Source organism: Podarcis filfolensis (assembly GCF_964270895.1).
Source record: "Podarcis filfolensis genome assembly, chromosome: 1".
Lineage (NCBI taxonomy): Eukaryota > Metazoa > Chordata > Lepidosauria > Squamata > Lacertidae > Podarcis > Podarcis filfolensis.
The window spans coordinates 95,357,443-95,377,106 of record NC_139604.1 but is presented as its reverse complement, the minus strand read 5'-3'; the positions used below and the strand labels follow the sequence as shown (position 1 = coordinate 95,377,106).

Sequence of the window (19,664 nt, the reverse complement as noted above, 5' to 3'; positions counted from 1 at the left end):
TTGGGGGCAGTATTGAAATTGTGCTTGACAGTTTTGCAGCAAGCTCATCAGCACTAACAATCCCCAGCATCCTAGAAGGTGGACTGAAGAGAGGGCACATGTGTTGTGGCTGGGCTAGATGATGCAAGGGATGCTGGTGGCGCTGTGGTCTAAACCACTGAGCCTCTTGGGCTTGCCGAACAGAAGGTTGGAGGTTCAAATCTGTGCGAGGGGGTGAGCTCCTGTTGCTCTGTCCCAGCTCCTGCCAACCTAGCAGTTCAAAAGCACACCAGTGCAAGTAGATAAATAGGTACCGTTATGGTGGGAAGGTAAACGGCATTTCCATGTGCTCTGGTTTCCATTACGGTGCCCTGCTGCACCAGAAGCGGTTTAGTCATGCTGGCTACATGACCAGGAAAAGCTGTCTGTGGACAAACACTGGTTCCCTTGGCCTGAAAGCGAGATGAGCACCACACCCCATAGTCACCTTTGACTGGACTTAACCATCCAGGGGTCCTTTACCTGTACCTTACCTTGATGATGCACCAGTAAGGCACTGATAGCCAGTCCTGTTGAGTTCACAAGCAGATTCTCCTGCGTTTTCCTAAACTGGGCTGGGTTCAAAAGTCCCCCGATACTAAGTCAGGAGCACGGGCATCTATGTTTTTCTTCTCCCAGCCTCCCTCTGCAGTTCCTTTCTAGGCAAATTGTATACTTCCCAAGATTTTGCTTGAGGGGGACTGATAGTGCCATAGTGACTTATGATTATGAAAACTTAGGGCAGACTCTCAAGGTAATAATAATAATAATAATAATAATAATAATAATAATAATAATTTATTATTTATACCCCGCCCATCTGGCTGGGCCTCCCCAGCCACTCTGGGCGGCTTCCATAAAAACCAAAAATACAATAAAATATCACACGTTAAAAACTTCCCTGAACAGGGCTTCCTTAAGATGTCTTCTGAATGTCAGGTAGTTGGCTTTGACACACAGCTTTTTTATGACAACTGTTTCATCTGAATGATCTTTTGCATGAATGTAGGTTGGGAATTACCAAACCAATGGCAGCTGCCATCGCATACATGGATGTTCAAATGAAACACCACACAAACCTAATAAAATCATTTTGTTGTGACTTCACACAAAGAGTAAATTAGGATTTGGACCAATATGTTGTGTTATGTCTCTCAGGAACATTGTTGATAACAATCAGCATAGCTATAGTGTCTTCTTTTCCTGCTAACGCAGGGATGATGCTTCTTCAGTCTGGAGCACTGGGAGAAAATAAAGGGCTACCTAGGTGAATCTGCAATTTTGGGTTTTTTCAATTTCCCATTTTTTCAATCTTCCAGTGTTCAATTCTCCACATTTACACATCAGTTTGCATTTTTTAAGTCCTCATGAAAATTCATCAACCTGTTAGTGTGAATTTTTTAAAATATACACAAGTTTATATGCAATTTGTCACTAGCTCTCTGCCTAACCTACCTCACAGCTTTGTTGTGTTGTCAGAGACATGGCCGGCAGAGAGGACTCTGCAGAGGGGGAGAAAGAGGCAGAGGAAAACAGGAACTTGGTTCATTCACACCACGAAAGTGAGATAAACCCTTCTCTCTCTGGATTGCTGCCTGTAAGTTTTTGCAGCAGCACAAAGATGAAGGAGCAGGATGCTGGTGGTAGTAGGCAGTTGTATTCAACTCCAGAGGAGGAGGAATTGGCTGCACCTGAGTCTCTAAGAAGTAGGAGGCGGAGCAAGCAAGTAGAACAAAGGAAGACCAGCAGGAAGCGGGGGCCGGCCTGGGGTATATCTGTCCTTGGGAAGGGCCAGAAGCCAGTCGAGTCAACTGACTCCGACAGTGAGGTATGAGTTGTGGGAAGCTTGGATTTCTGAAAGCCTGTTGTTGATAAATAAACCTCAACTAGTCGTGGGTGGCGCTGTGGGTTAAACCACAGAACCTAGGACTTGCCAATCAGAAGGTCGGCGGTTCAAATCCCCGCAACGGGGTGAGCTCCTGTTGCTCGGTCCCTGCTCCTGCCAACCTAGCAGTTCAAAAGCACGTCCGGCGGGAAGGTAAACGGCGTTTCTGTGCGCTGCTCTGGTTCGCCAGAAGTGGCTTAGTCATGCTGGCCACATGACCCGGAAGCTGTACGCCGGCTCCCTCGGCCAATGAAGTGAGATGAGCGCCGCAACCCCAGAGTCAGCCACGACTGGACCTAATGGTCCTTTTACCTTTACCTTTAGTCGAACTGCCAGCGTGCTGTGTCTTGTGTGGGAGAAGTGCTAAACCTGACACACGTATACAACACTGTATATGTGGGGAAAAAACAGCAATAAATAAATAAACCTGTAGGGAACCAAACTATAATAAACAGAAATAAACAGAAATAAGATCACCTTTATTTACATAAACAACTTCAAAACAGAACAGGTTGGTGGGGATAGAATGCATTTCTTTCATTCAACTTCTTTGTACACTTTATCTTCACATTGTCCCTTACCCCAGGATTCACTGTAATGTGTACATTACTCTGGCTCCATGGAGGCCAGCTAAAATAGCTTCCTTGTGGTGACTGGTACATACTATGGAATTAATGCATTGTGGATTCACTGCATTTTGTGTGTAGTTACCATCCCACCACCCAAGGACCCAGTGGTGACAAGGAACTTAACAAAACTTTGGGGATCCACATGGCCACTGTGGAACTGACACCATGCTGAAGTGGTTTTGGTTAGCATTCACCTGGCACGTGCTATGAATTGATTAGCCCTTATGCTGAGATACTTGTTTCCTAAAATAAAAATGAATGAGAATTCCTTCCTTGTGAAATGTGTGTCTGAAAACAGAACAGCGGCTTATGAAATAAAGAACTGGTATTCTGTCTTCAGACACAAATTTCACACGTATTTTAAAACTGGTCAATGAATTTATATCTAGCTCTGTTTTTTATTTGGCTCTGTTCTTCATCAGAATCTACACTCACTGTATGAGCTGATGCCTAGGGGGAACTAAACACGTTTACTAACAAAATACTATAATGGAATGACTAAGGAATTTGTGTATTTGGAATGTCAGGACTCTTAAAACTGTCCTTGGGTATTGCTCACATAAAGTTGTAAAACCTCACTATTTAACTGCTAACACACAGATGAAGGTTGTGAAAAGATGTCATTGAAAGGTTTAAGCTATCCCAATGTTGTTCTTTTAGCCCAGTTTCCAAACATGTCTGTTTCTCCAGTCAACCTGCCAACAAAATAGCCTGAAGCCAGATTTCCATGGACTCTTGGGTAACATGACAGGCCTTTGCAATGCTACCAGTCCTTCATGCCCGGTCCAGTAAGGGGGTATGGGGTACAGGAGGAGGAGAGGTCCACAGCATCACCTGTGGGGTGAAAAAAAATGCAGAAGCTTCCAGGCAGTCCAACCTCTAGAGCAGAGAGCTTCTAAATTGGCTCTTTGTTAACTTTTGACATGATGCCTTATAGCATAGCAGTTAGTCTGCAGGAATGTTTTTCTACAGCTTGCACATAAGCACCTACGGCATACCAAAAGATTTAGAGGGGAAATCTGGCCAATCCCTGATTTATATCCAGAGTTTATGTGTGTGCTCACTTTGATGTTATTGTCATGGTGCTGATGCAACTTGAGTGCTATCCAGAGAAAGTCAAGTGTAAGGCTGAAGGGACTAAAGCATTTCAATCAGCATCCTTACTGTACTTTGAATCACGAGCCTTGTTTTCTGTGCATGGCAGACCAGGATTTTGTTAAGAGACTCATAAGAGTATCAGATTTTACAGGTGTGTTTGTCGTTTTTATGAGCTATTGTATGCAGATTTTAAATAAGAAGGTTCAGATCTTCACCAGAAGTGCCTCATGCACCGAGCTACCAAGGTTGCATTAAACTAACCTTTACTCAAAGTAGACCCAATGAAATTAATGTTGAATTTAGGTTCATTAATTTCAATGGACCAACTGTGAGTAAAAGTTAGTTGAATCCAGCCCTAAAAGTGTGTGTGAGAGAGCAGTAGCTGAGATGCTAGATACAATCATCTGGTAGTCAGAGAGTTAACATGAGAAAATGGATTTAACATAGCATTTCAATTGCCATGTATAATTCCCTATTCTACTATAAATCGTAAAGTAATGCATTCTCATTTGCTCAAAGGCGTGTCTTTCAGACCCCACCTACCAAATTAATGGAGCTTTTTAGTACATAAATTAGACAAGTCGTTTGGACTATAAGGCCTATTTCTGATGTTACTTTCCCCCCACTCGCTTGCAGGGAATACACCAGCAAATGAATTCTCAGTCACATGGTTGTATTGTATAAAGGCCCAGTAAAGATTTTCTCATGTTTCCCTGAAAGATAGTGATCAAAGTTTGATTAGCCACTAGGTTCGCCTTCCAGATCACGTCGGTTGATTTAGGTCCTTGGCCTTCAAATGACTGGCAATTTCCTACAGTTTGAGTACATCCTGACCTGATCAGAGCTGGCTTGCAACAGTGGCAGCATCATAAATTATCCTTTATTTCTGAAAAATAAAGAGGAGACTAGAAGGTAGGGGAGTGTGGAGAAAGAAATGCAGAAATATACAATAACAGACCCTCCAAGTGTCCCTATATTCCAGGGATGTCCCTGATTTAGAGAAGCCCTCCCGGTTTCTGATTTGATCCTGTAATGTCCCACTTTTCCTTAGGATGTCCCTATTTTCATTGGAGAAATGGCATTATCTGAACCCCAAGCCATCTGAAGGCAATCCTGTACAGGGAAGTTTTAAAAAATGTTTAATTTTTTATATATATGTTGGAAGCTGCCCAGAATGGCTGGGGCAGCCCAGTAAGATGTGTGGGATATAAATAGTAAAATTATCATTAGGGAAATGTTGAAGGGTATGCAATAAACATTAAGTGAATCCCACATTATAGATTAAGTGGCCAGCTTTCCCTTCTTCATGACTCTTTATCTCTCCCATTGAGTGATGTGAAATTATTCTGTGGGCTTAACTTGAATGAACTTGCACTTCTCACAGAAATGCATCACCCCAGTTTTTTCACCTGATTGAAAGATTTAGATCACATTCATAATTCAAGTTTTTATGAACCATGTGGGCAGGGTATCTTAAATTTCAGGCATGTTATTTAAATTCCCATTTGTAACATTTCATTTTAATTGACCGTCCATTTAATGAGTCAGCACCAAGGTGCTGCGTAAAAAACACTGTGCCCACATTGTTGAAAGAGATCTTTATTTCTTCTGGAAGATGGACTCTTGTGCAAATGTTTTTTCACTTGTACATTTTCTGAAGGTCAGATGCACATAACATTAATATAATTGCCCCTTCTCCTTTGATAAGTGCCCTTGGGAGGGGCAGTCTGCAGTGGAAAATATGTGTTGTGTGTGCACTATACCCTTCCCCTGAAAAGTGTTCCATCTGAAACTTCCCTTTGCACAGGGTTGGGGAAGCTGTGGCCTGCAAAATGTTGGACTACAACTCCCATCCTCCCTGACTATTGATCATGTTGGCAGGGACTGATGAGATTTGGAGTCCAACAACATTTGGAGAGCCACAGGGTTCCCACCCCTTCCAAGCATGTCATTTTTCCCTTGTGGGGTCCAGAGCATTTTTCGAAGAAAACACAGACCTGGGAGAGAAAGCTGCTTGGTGAGATGTTGTTTAAACTGAACATTGCCTGGTCTCCTTATGCAGCTTCTCCATTGCGTAGCACCTTCTCCCTATTCAAATAAAGTTTCATGTAAATGTAGTTTGGCCTTAAATGCTCAGAAACATACATGCCACCTTCAATGAAAGCTTGTGTTGTATCTTTAGTTTCTGTGATGGATTGCATGCTAGACTTTCATTCATTGCTCTCATTGCCTCTTGACCACCTGCAGTAACTCAGATGGATGTTTCTATTACAGGCTGCTCCTACACAGAGTTAGGCATGCATATGCTCATTGAAATCAATGGATTTAGGCTGGCCTGACTCTAGCTAGGATCAGACTGTTAGTTTTGTAGTTTCAGAGCCAAATTTTCAGCTATTTCCATGAGTACCACACCTCAGGAATTAACCTTCAGCATGGAACATGGACAAAAATGCTTTTCTAAATCAGAAAGTGTAATGTTGGAAAGACTGCTCTGTTAATTTACTGTAAAGTCAAAAGGCCTTACTTGAATCATTTGCCAAGATCAAGGAAAAACTTAAAGGTGGGCTCACTTCAGCTAGCACTGTGTAAATGGTTTAGACAGGAATACGAACCCTTCCAAACTGGCTACAATTTTAGCCAGGGAAAATGAAGCCAGATTTATGCGTAACTTTGCTTCAGCATGAAGGGAATTAAAATGCAAACTTTGTAGCCTTAAATTAAAAAAGAAAACCCAATGCTTTAGAATCTGAAGAATAAACATAAGAATTGAATTTGTGGTCAATAGTGGGATTCACAAGAGCTTCTGTCTATTAACTGTTATTTAACCATCTGACTAGATTAAATATTAGCATTCATCTTTTAAAAAAAAAATCAGATTATGCTAAGAGAGAAAGACAACTTTGGTGATTGTCAGAGAACACAGAGATACATGAGTGACTGTTGATAGTCACTCAGGCCTAGATATAAGTTTGTGAAGACCTTTGTCACTTGGCTTCTCTCTCCACTCTTCACCTGTTGCCCAGATTCAAAGAGGCCCTCGACTAAAGTGGGCAACACAGTTTATATGCATTTTATTGTTCCAATCAGAATTGTGTTCCCACTGTTGCCAGAGGTAAGTTTCCAGCCACTCCTTAGGGGGGAAAAAGACTCGGGATGGTCTCTTCATTTGAGAGGGGGACAAATGGGCCACATGGGCAGAATGCCCAATGAGCGGGGACAGATTATCTTGTTATTTCAGGTTGCTCCATCTACTCCTCCCCCTCTTCTCCCTCTGCTTGCCCAACACCAAATTATGGAAATTTTAGATAGATATTTCAAACAGTATTGTAATGGGATAGAGGCTTGAACTGGACAACCTCGAGATCCTGTAATTTTTGATTGCAACAGTGGGGTCTGCCAAAGTAGTTAAACCACTAGTAATGCCAGAGATTATCTTAGCCTCTCAGGCAGAGTGGCAAATTACACTCTGATTGCTCTCCAGCTGGACTGCTCACAGGGAAAGCCCATCTTTTTCAATGTACAATCTCTGGGACACTAATGGCATGCCATCATGTCCCATCACTCTCAGTAGAAGTTGCAGCTGTCTTGTCAAAATGTGTTGCAAGAGCTGTGTACATTAGCCAGGCAGAAGCTATCTGTAAAAGAAGAAGAAGAAAGTCAGCAGCCCTTGGCAACCTCGCCATTGAATCCAGCGGCAGGGCATATTCCAAAATGGAACCGTATGTAAAGTGTGGAACATATGAGTCTTCTTCAGAAGTCACAGTTGCCAAATTCATGTCCCAACCCTAGATCTAGTTCTGGCGAGCTGCTGTCAAGTATTCAATATGTGAGTCAATATCTTTCTAATGCAAAGGGTTGCATATCTTTCTAATGCAAAGGGTTGCTTGCAGCAGTGTATTAGAATCATACACAGCCATTCTCAAGGTAACAAATATGCTCTTGAAACTAGAACTCAGTATGCTACTCAGATTGTTATGAGTATGGCATGAAAACAGCTGAGGGGGAAATGGATTTGGCTGCAAAAAAGAAAAACCCACCCCCTACAAACATTGACTGAAAACTGGGAATCCTAAAGCTACAAAATCTTAATAGAGTGGGTCACTGTCTGTCACAAGTGTTGGAATGGTAAAAGATAGGCTGTGTGCAGTGCAATCCTGTGTATGTCTAAGTTATAAACAGTTGTAATACATTATAAAAACTGAAATGAAATGAGATTAACAATAAATACTGTGCATATCTACTCAGACGTAAGCCCCACTGAATTCATCTGGGCTTACTTCCAGGGAAGTGTCTATAGGGTTGTGCTGTTAGGCGGTTCCCTGGTGTGCCTTCAATGAACATGAAGATCACTTTGATTAAAATCTCAGGGAGAAAGTAGCCACAGTTTATGTGTCTGCAAACATCAACATATGCATGCAAAGGAGCACTTAAGACCAGTCTGCTGTGCATTCAGTTAGCAGTGCTGATGAATACTAACTTGTGACTATTTGCAGGTGTGAGTTACTGTGAGTGGACCCGGCACAAACATTTTTTTGCAGATCCATTTTGACATTTCTTCTTTGAAAGTTCAGCCAATGTCATTTTGACGAGAGTCTTAAACTGTGCAAAACACTGTTTGATGTCCCTAGGAGTTTCACTTAGAAAATAGCTTACCATGTTTGGCCCCTAATGCATTAAGCCTTGGAAAAGCAAAAGCCTCAATGTTGATAGTGCTAGAGTTAAAACTAATGAAAGTTGTGAGGCAGGGCATTATGCTCTTTTACAGACAGTGAGCAACTGAGGAAGCAAAGGAGGAGATTATCCTATACAGCCAAGCAGTTTGCCTGAGGTGCTGTGGAGCTTGCCAGATGTTTTTACTGCAGAAATGAATGACAAAGAACAACATTCATTGCCTGTTGAATTACTGAGTGCCTTCTCCAGAATTTGCTCTCAAGCAACATAATTTGTGGATTGGAGTGTGGGGAAAAGCAGTCTTGTGAATTTCAAGTCAAGCTTAAATTAAACCTATAGTCAATTACACTAACAGATTCATTTTCATTATGTTGTTAAAAATGTTGTAATGGAAAAGGTTGACCAATTTAACACTATCTCCCCAAATCTGGATTTTAGATAGTATTGACTTCTAGGTGCCCAAAAGCACAATGATGGAAATGGATATTTGTGTTGAATCCATTCACAAGTTCAACTTCTGCAAGATGAAAACCAACAAATGTCATGGGGTAATATCCTTTTTTTTTTTTTTTTTTGGTCATACTAAGAAAAGACCCATTGGATTTCAGTGAGTCTACTCTGAGTATGACTTAATTGGATGTCACTCATGGCGAGAAAAGAATATGTGACAATCTCTTGCACACCCTCACACAACGTTTCACACTACCTCTTACACAATAGTTCCTGGAAGAGTGCCGCGCCCACAGTTTCTTACACCAGCACATCTCCAACCCACATTCTATAAGTAAATGCACATATCATGCTCATATGTTTTGAAAGGAAGGGGATAATCTTGCTGCCACTTCCTGTGAGGCTGCACAATGACATGCAACTAAAATGGCCTTTGGCCAAGTTACACAGTATAGTTTTTCTTCATGTGAGTTGTCTCAACTCTCCTAAATAGACCATAATGAACATACAGCTCATGCCTCATATTTGTTCATGCAAAAGTTTTCCTACATTTGCACGAACAAATAGGATACACGAACTGCGCGGACATTATTGCCGCAGTACATTTTCCAGCAAATTGGTGTCAGCCATTCCACGACTTGACCGGATCACATCTTCTGTTTGTCCATGCATGTCGCTGTGACCAGGGAAGGCTGGGGCTGCTGCAGGGCAAGGAACGAAAACAAAAGGGCTGCTCCAGCTGGCATGCTGAGGGAGCTTGCAGACATACCTGCAGAACTCATCAACTTTGCCTCCCTCACCATTTCTAAGAATGAAGCTTAGCAGATATAAATAACTATAAAAAGAATTGTTATTGGCCTCTTAAGGAAATCTTCTGCCTTTCATGGCCATGTTAGGATAAAACGTTACCAAGTATTAACCAGACGTTTTGGCTTTGGCTTTCCTGGTTGCCTGGAAGAGAATGATTTTTAATATATTTTGAGCCTGAGGTAATACAGAGGTGCTTCAGGAAACATTGGTTCTACCGTGAATTTTATCCTTCATCATTTCAGCGTGATTTATATTTTCATGGCTCACCACAAATTTCAATTTATTTTATTTGGTTTATTGTGTTGGAATGCAACAACTATTCAGCAGACTTCAAACTTAGAAATACTTGACAAATATAGGAGTGTGCCTACTCTTTCCCCTCCCCCCCCTTTACGGTATGCAAAATGTGGTTATTTTTTTGCCTACTGTTATTTAGATCACATTTCATAGGCCAGACAGGGGAGAGGAGGGCCCAGAACATGAGAATCCTCATGCTGCTTCATAAACAATGTCACACCTAACTTGGACAGACAGGGTTTTATAGACGTCTTGCTTTTGATCGCATGTCCTCATTTCCCCCTTGCTACTATGCCAAAGACTCTTGAGACAGATGGAACAGGCTCGGCTCAGCCATGTGGTAATACATGGCTCCGATGCAGTGATAATGTATAGGTGAAGGAATGTAGTTGAGTAAAACTGTCGGGGAAATGCTGGTAGGGAGTTCACATCAGGTTTCTGAACTAAGTTCCACCACGTTGATGATCGCTCCCATCAAGAGACAGTGTGTCCTTGGCTTAAGCTGCTTACTCAAGGTAGGGGGTTGTCACTGTTCTTAAGGATCAGGCAGTTTACCCATGAATACCAGATGCTGTGGACAAACAATAAGAGAAAGTTTTTGCTTTTATGCCTCCTTGTGAGCTTCCCAAAGGTATCCAGCTAGCCACAAGTAGAATGAAAGCAGATTCTAGACCGGCCTTCCCCAACTTGGTTTGATTTTGCTGAACTCCATCTCCCAACATTCCCCACCATTGGCCAGATGCTGGCTGGGGCTGATGGGAGTTGAAGTCCAACGATATATGGAGGGCAGCATATTGTGGAAGGCTTTTCTAGAGTAATGGAGTTTTGGTCTGATCCAGCAAAGTTCTGACGTTTTTATATTTTAGAACAGGGTGACCCTGGCAATGACTATTCTGGAATTATAGTGAGTGCTGCTGGGCCACCTAAAGATACCAGGTAAAAGAGATTAAAGAAAAATCACTGGTGTCTTTCAAATGGTGGCGGCGGAGCACTGCAGAGTTCCTACTGAATTTGGAAACATAAGGGATGTCGACAGCTTCTCTTTAAGCTTTGGGAAGCTCTGCTAAACCCTGGAAAGGCTTACTGTGATAGGCAGCGTGGCTCTCGACCAAACCTCAGTGGCAAAACACACTCTGAAATGAGGTATCAGTCGCAGGCTTGTAAAAATAGCTAAACCAGCTTTTCCATGAAAATTTTGTGCTCAAAGACATTTCTGTGTCCGATGGAGTCAAAATTCATTTTAGGGTATATAAGTAATGAAAATATACCAAGTATGACATCAACTGCCTCAGTGATGATTAAGAGCTCAGTCCAATGCCCTGCTGTGCTGACAGAAGAATATGGGATTTGATGCTAAACAGCTAGTGCTGTCACAAGGGGAGCTTTGGTCCCCTTGCTCCTGTGCTAAGAGCTGGCTCCTTTCCCTGCACTAAGACAACACTATTGCTGTTGCAGCAAAGCTTCTATGTAGTGTAGGAACGTTGTGCTTGGAGCTATTTCTTTCATAGCAAAGAGGGAGTGAGCTACAGTGCAGGGCTACCACAACACCCACTAGCCGCTAATCCTAGTGCATCTTTGCTTAAACTACAAACTGTAGCAAGAGTTGTTGCCTCTGTGTACAAATATGTGGGCCCTGACTTATTTTAGCTGCACAGGAGGCCTTTGTAAGAGTATAGTCGCAAGAAGAGGCTTCATACATCCAAACCATTTCTTTCCACTTGGGTCAGTCCCTGTTTTTTGGTATATTTCCCTCTTAAAATATTGTCTTGATTTTTCTGTTGAGAAAATGATTCCCTAGTATGGAATGGAATGTGTCTTTTTGTTACAGCTGCTGCACACTGGGTTGCTATTTTCATTCAGCTATCCACTACAGCCCCAACATCTTGATCCTAATCATCCCACTGCCCACTCAGATCGCCTGAGCGTATGTGAGTGCAATTTTGGATGAATAGCTGGCATAGCAAGTACCACTTGGGTGGGAAAGCTACAATCATACATTGGGTGTCATGTTTGGCTAGGGCCCACACAACCAGAGTCCAAGTTGTGTCATTTCCAGCATAGCAATCTTTCACCACTACATGGAGGTTATCGTCACATGGTGGGGGCCTACACACATTGGCTCTACAGATGTAGTCCCTTAGTAAATATGGCCGCCAACACCTAAGTATCAAGAGTAAGTACAACAGAGGGGGCCAGGGTGAGCTAGTGTGGTCTTGATCCTCCTCTTCATGTATGTAACTGAATATAGGCATAAGTACAGTCTTAAGACTCAGACTAATGGATTACTGTTACTTACAAGAAAGCTTAGCTTCTGAAGGCTGTAACAAAACCTGTAGGCAAGCATCATGACCAGGGAGAATTTCTCAGCTTCTGTCATTCCACAGTAATCATACTAGCTCTTCTGTTGGCAGTCAGTATTTTCACCTATTAATCAACTAGGGAGGGCTAGAGAATCAGGCAGCCGAAATATCATCCTTCAAAGGCCAAATATTAAATCTGTTCTTTCTTCATTGTCCTTCCTCTTTGATTCACAGCCAATAGCTTGGTTATCAAAGTCCCTACCTCAAATTTTCCAAGAAGCTGAAATCCAACATGGCTGATTCTTCATCATCGCCTTGTCCACTTTTCCCACAGTCTCCTTGACATATAGTAATGGAAAAGTATTTTCCTCTGATAGTCTTGGTGCCAGATCCTCATGCCTCATATCCTTTCACTCACAGACCTCCCTAGGAGTATTTCAACAAACTGAGCGCTGAACATGCATTTTCTGTATGTGAGTGCAATTTTGGATGAATAGCTGGCATAGCAAGTACCACTTGGGTGGGAAAGTTACAATCATCTACTAGATGCTGCCAACAGAACTAAATCTGAGGGAAGACACTCTGGATGATGCACCGTGTGTGTGTGTGTATTTTAAAATGAAACCCATGGCAGGTCAGACTTCCAAAAGAAATCAAAAGGTATGCCAGTATGACTAGATTCCAACCATCTACTATCACTGCAGGAGCTAAAATCATTCCTTCAGGTCACAACTGATTTTCTGTTTTTGTATACACTTGAAAGAAAACATTTATTTTTAAAGAGTGCACAGGCTGAAAATATAATTTCCAGTATAACAAAGTTTGTCTCTTTCTATATCTGGTTCTTGTCATTAATTTTATCACCATGCAATGTCCCTCGGGACACAGAGAATTGCTTGCAAAACCTGTGGTCTCCATAGGTACTGCAACAACTGCTTTGTGAACAATACCTATGGATGAGGCAGCTGAAGAATGATGGACTGTGGAAATTGTTGCCCCAAAGCAACAACACCCCCACTTTTTGAGTGCCTTATAGGAAGAATTATGTGGAGACAAAATTGTTTGTTTTAGCCCTACTTCTAAGTTCTAATGATATGGCAAAACCCTTTCCATTAGAAAATACTTCACTTTGTTGTTGTTGTTGATGATGATGATGATGCTCCTCCACGCAAGACTTTCTTGCATTACTGTTTCTTTCTGGCTATGCTAGCAATGTAAAATAATCTGGTGTTTTTCTGGCATGTGTCTAACTGTCAGCGAACTCCTCATTGTCACCAGCAAATCTGCAGCTACAATGTAGGATAAGTCCTGGCTTATCAAGAAATGTACGGTAGTTTGTCCATTGCACAAGACGAAGAAAAAGCTATTTTTGAAAAATGCTTTTAGATGATCTTCTTCCCTGTAAGCCCCAATGCCTAGCCTAGCAGGCAGGAGTTACTTAAGACCTTCTTTGTTCTATTTGTTCAACCAATGGAAGTGTCTTCTACTTTGGTCTGCAGAGTGACATATATGCTTCATTTTCTGTTCCACAAACTCCTTTCCCTCTTTAGCAGTTAGGAGACACCAGCTCACTCAAGCCAAGTCTGATTTGATCATGGAAATCATCATGGGGGAATTTCATACCATGCCTACTTCTGAGCCCTGTTCTAGGATACAGAAGAATTCATGTGGGGCTGAAGCATTCAGCAGAGCATGAGACTCTTAATTTCAGGGTTGTGGGTTCAAGTACCACAGATTACCTTTGTGGTTTCTTCCAGCTCTACAATTCTATAATTCTATAAAAATTTACACTTAAATCCCACTGAAAACAGGTTACCTGTTTTGCCCTAGTAAGAAACTTAAGTGTAACTAGCCGTTGGTGAATTATGATTTGAAGGCTACTTCCGTAGAAAACAAAGGCTGGCCGATGGAGATGGGAGGTGACTTCTGCCAGTTCACTCTTTCCTTTGCTGTCTCTTGGGCCCTCTGAAATTTGCCTCCCCCTCCCTCCACCAGTGGGTTCTTTCATGGGATCAAAAGTCTTCAGTGGATGGAAAGAGCCTTCCGTTCATGGAACTCTACATTTGGATCGAAGCCAGGGCATTCAGAATTGCTTTCAAAAGGAAATTTCCTCATATTTCTTACCTGGAAAAAAAAATCATTGGGTTCCGCTGAGACGCAACTCTGTGCAGTTGAATATTTAAATGCTAGAGCTCCTTCCGTTGTAATTTGCAGGGACTGTGGTTACTGATGTGTGCTTTTCTTTAGTGACCAGCTGTGGTTTTACTTACATGCTGCCCTGATCATGAATCACCAGTAAAACAAAACATCTATTTGTTCTTAACTGCTGGTGATCATGTCATTCAATTTTTTTTTATTTTAAAGAACATAGAGGAGGGGGAAAGAGAATCAACCCAAATAGTGATGAATTATAAAGCAGATGCTTATGCCAAACCTGGGCCTTTACTCCTTTTACTTTTAACAGCACTCTTAGTGGCATTTTGTTACAGAATTAACTCTCTGCGACTCCAATATCCTGTTCCTAATGCTTAAGGCATTAAGGAGCTAATCCCCTATGACCATAGCTCACTGTCTTTCATGTCAGATTTGATGCAATTATGTTCCATGTGTGGTATACAGGGACTTAACAGGAATTGTGTAATGCCCTTCCTATTCCTTTGAAAGACACAATCTGTAAGCTCGAAAGGGAGGTTTCTGCTGTGTAATGCTGGATTTTTTTCATACATACAGACACAACTTACACATTTTGCAAGCATGCTGCTATGAGTGCCTGTTGGGGATTCCCCATCTGGATTCATTTTGTCATCGATCGTTTTTTAAAATATGTTCCCATAGCACAAGCGTGAAATGCTGAATATGGAAAGGCCATTGAAAAGGCCACTACTGGAGAGAAACAGTCACAATTCAGTCCACAGATCTTTATGTTGAAGAATCAATGTTGTATCATATTTTTTTTGGGAGGTGTGGATGAAAGCTGCAGTATTATATCTGGCAACTTCTGGGACAGCTGCAAAGGGAGGCAGCTTTTCTGTCTTAGTAAAACACAGTTCCTTTCAGATATTTACGTGCAGTCTTCATGAACTGCAATGGCTCACAAGTGCAATACATTTGTTCTGATCATTAGTCACTCTGCAGCATACTTTCATAGGCAGTTAGATAAGCAGGCTTTGCATTGCAATGACAGATCTGTGTGAAAGTCCATCCATATTTTACCTTGTTACCATTCTTGAGGTTTGCCTATCTTTGTAGGTGAAAATGCTCTTACTCTGGATGTCTATTGAAAGTAGGGCTGAAGGAGAAATTCAGTTCTGTTTTCATTTACTTAATTCACATGAATTCATGAAACAACTGGCAAACCAAAACAGCAATCTTTCATGATTTTCAGTTTTCTGAATTTTGTCATTCAGTTACCCAGCCATGTAATGAACAAATATGTGTATGGCAAAGTGTGCATAGAAATGCATATATTAGTGAAAAAAGAATCCAGAACTGGGGGAAGAGCTTTGCCAAAAAATATGTACATGCAGCAAAATTGCATACAAAAATATTAGGAGAAATTTGAACTAAAATGCTGATTAATTCATGAGGTTTTTTAAAAAAGAAATAAATCACAAACTGGTGTGGAAATCTACTATACTTGTGAGTGGAAGAATGAGCAACCAAAATTGGCAGATTCACCCATCCCTAATTGAAAGTACTGTTGAAAGTTTTCAGGATACCTTAATACTGGCCAGAAACTTGTGGTTTGAAAATGAGAACTATGGGCTTTTCCCCTGCCCCACCTTGTACACATTTTCACTGATACCAGGGAAAGGTAGGCACAAGCTACAGCCACTCTTGGAATACACTTTCATTTTATTTTAAGGCTACCCTAGAACAAAAGATAAAAATGGTGAAGCAAAGCTAGGGCTATGTTTGCTTGTTTTTGATGCTGGGCCCTTGAATGTGAAATTCCCTCTGTGGAGATGCTGTTGGCGCATTTTAGGAGTGTGGTAAAAAAGTTTATTTTTCATTCAAAAACAAACAAACTCCAGTCTTAATGTGGGATACGTCTCCCAGGAATGCTGAGAATGAATGGACAAGGGAGGGTGCTAATTGAAATCCTGACATGCTTTGCACACACTCTTTGTTCAAAGCACTGAAATGAGAAGAAATGCTGCTATCTAAAAGTAAGCTACCTTTAGGCATCCTTTAAGATGCTTTCATGTGCACCTTGGCTAAGCAGGTGCAGCCCGCTTGGAGTGTACCACATGATGGAGTGCTGGGGAGGAGACTTGTATAAACACACTTCTATCCAACAGGCTTCACTTATTCACTGGTATGGGCTACATCTATGGAACCTTTCACCTAAAATATTGGGTTTCTTCAAGCAAACATCCTGGGACTTATTTTTTCAGCCATACAGCCTGAGCCAATGTGTAATTCCATTTAGTCATTTTGGCAGCTATACTTTTATTAATATTGACTACCCGCCAGAGGAATTTCTCTTTAAGAAGAGTTACTAATGGATGGGGCATATGATCCAGAAAATCTGGTATTCGTGTATTGTCCTCCTCAGTTATCACTGATACAAATGAACAATTCACACTATTGGCAGCATGGATACAAATGAACAACTGTAAGCAAGTAAATACCTATGGCTTTTTAATGGACAACCTGTGGCTGGCTGACTTCTATCTTGCATCGTCTCCCTGAATGCCTACAGCCCACTAATGTATTTGGAATTTAGAAAGCAAGGGATCACTTTCAGGCAGGGGTTTAGTAATTTTAGTCTGTTGCAAAAGGTGGTGGTGGTGGGGAACACAGCACAGGTGCTTATCCTCACAGCCCGACAAAGACTCCTAGAAGGAACCACACAATGACCTATGCTCTCTGTGAACCTGATGAAAGAATTACCTACAGCTAAACAGGGCTAAGTGGGACGCGGGTGGCGCTGTGGTCCCACCGTTGCTCGGTCCCTGCTCCTGCCAACATAGCAGTTCGAAAGCACGTCAAGTGCAAGTAGATAAATAGGTACCACTCCAACGGGAAGGTAAATGGCGTTTCTGTGCGCTGCTCTGGTTTGCCAGAAGCGGCTTAGTCATGCTGGCCACCTGACCCGGAAGCTGTATGCCAGCTCCCTCAGCCAGTAAAGCGAGATGAGCGCCGCAACCCCAGAGTTGTCTGCGACTGGACCTAATGGTCAGGGGTCCCTTTACCTTTAAACAGGGCCAAATCTGCATCGACAACACTGCAGGGGGGTCAGTCTCAGCCAGCCATCTTTTATCAGTTACATAACAATAGAGGCTGGTGTGCTGGGGCAGCTCACATCAACTTTCTAAATATCTGGGTAGGCTTGTCTAAACAAAAATATTTTTAGCAGACACCGAAAAGAGTACAGTGAATGCACCAGCCTGATATGAAACATGCACATCCTTAAACAATCGTATCATCGACTCAAAGGGAATGTGGACAGCCTGGCCTCCTTCAAACCTTGTAATATAAGCTATATTTCTCATTTTATCAGCCTCTAGCTTGTAGAAAAGGCATCCCTTTCCACAAAGGTATAAAATCTCTCAGATAGGATTTAATGGGTACACGTTCATTAGCTGTTTTTACATTCGGTTCAAGCATTAGTAACTTTGACAATGCCATATGTGACACATTTCAGTGTGTGCTATTTCTTCCACTAAAGGATGACAAATACAGATAGCTGCACCTCATTCAGCATTTTAATGGTAATTCTCTCTCTTGGATCAATTCCATTTTTGAACCACAGATAGTTGCCACTTAACCATGGCACAAAGGTTCACAATGGTGCAAAGGTTGTTAGTTGTTGATGCTTGTTGAGAGGTGCAGCAGGCTTCAGTTTGGAGTGGGGAATGCTAGTCTATATGGTCGGGGGGGGGGGAATTATTGGACTTGATCACTTCCAGCTGGATGGTGGAGCTGGGTGTGGAGTTCTTTGGTTTGCAGCCTACAATAATGCAGAGCTAAACGATGTAAAATCATGAGCTTTCACCAAGTTCTTTTTAGCACAGGAACAATAGTCTCAAAGTAGATTAGGGCATGTACTGCTGTCCCTTGACCACTGAACCATCTCTCACCAATGGTATTCTGTTACCCAGCTGTCTCATCAGTCCACTCTTGCCTTTGTAATCTTTATTCCCTTAACCCTTTATGTAGGAAGGAGACCACCATTTTGAAATTGCTTGTGTAAGGCAAAAGTGAAGGCAAAGTACAAAAACTTCTCATTTTAACTCTCCATGCTTAGTGTTACAAAGTGGCTTTTTCATTGCATGATTATCCTTTGGAGTTCTTTTAAGAAGCATTTCAAAGTGTTGGATTAACTCTGGCCCTATACCAGAAAATGGCAATAGCATGGCACATGCATCTTTTCTCAGACTATTTGTTTTTCTTAAACCACTTCCAAATATATATAGCCAAATAAATGAAGGAACTGAAGAATTGATGTGCTTTGAAAAGCGCATATATATATATATATATATATATATATATATATATATATATAGACACACACACACATTTTACTTGAACTGGGTGTGGACTGTATATTGGATTGCAAAGTGAATTCCTGATGTATTTTCCTAAGATTCTAGAGCACCCAGGAGAATTCTGATTATCTGTGCATATGGATTGAATGCGTGAGAACAAATTAGTGATAGATGATAAAACAGGGCGGTTTCATGGATAGTTTAAGAGTTGTTCCTCCAAGGCACAGAGAGGTTCCTGAAAAATGGAACATATAGACACCTCCTCAGTTTTGCGGTCCATGAATTTTGGACATAGCTCTGCATTGTTCAAAAATATTTTAATATTACTAATCGAAGCAGTGGACCTGCCCTCTCTCCTTCCAGTCCTCCTCTGTTAGCCCACTGCTTCCTTCATCTACCCATCACTTGGTGTAGTAGAATTTTATTTTATTTTTTGTCTGCAGAAGCAAATGGACCTCATTCACATGTATCAGAACATAATCACCCTTCAGATTTCACATTTCTCCAAATATGACCCATTTGTCAAGTCAAAAAACCAAAATGCATTAAAAATGTAATTTAGGATAAAATAAATCTGGAAATGCACACATTGAGGTAATATATGTATTTTTAAAAATATGTTGTGATCTAAAACCCCAGATTGTTGCAAAGATGGGATGGAACAACATATGAATGAATAGATATACAAAACTGATATGGACTGGAAAGAGACATGTCTCTGTATCCCTAGTTTAATTCAGCATTAAGTTATTTGCATACTCTGACAAATTTGTGTGTGTGTGTGTGTGTGTGTGTGTGTGTGTGTGTCTTCCTTGAGCTTCTCCTGAACCACTGAAGAATTTCACTTCTCCCCCACTCCAATCTGCTGTCCACATATAGCATGCAGAATTTAGGAAGCAAATTTTGCTTAGTCTTATTTCTTAGTCTTAGTCTTATTTCTAGCTAACATTCTCAGCACACTTCAGCTTTAAAAAAGATGAGACACATTCAGCCTCTAAGAATATGTCCGACT

The 19,664-nt window shown here is 41.5% G+C and overlaps 1 long non-coding RNA gene across 1 annotated transcript in view; it reads right to left on the bottom strand.

The window, feature by feature from the left end:
- The window catches only part of LOC310767021, a 962,895-nt gene that overhangs the window by 786,817 nt on the left and 156,414 nt on the right, over nucleotides 1–19,664 (bottom strand). The window lies entirely within an intron of this gene.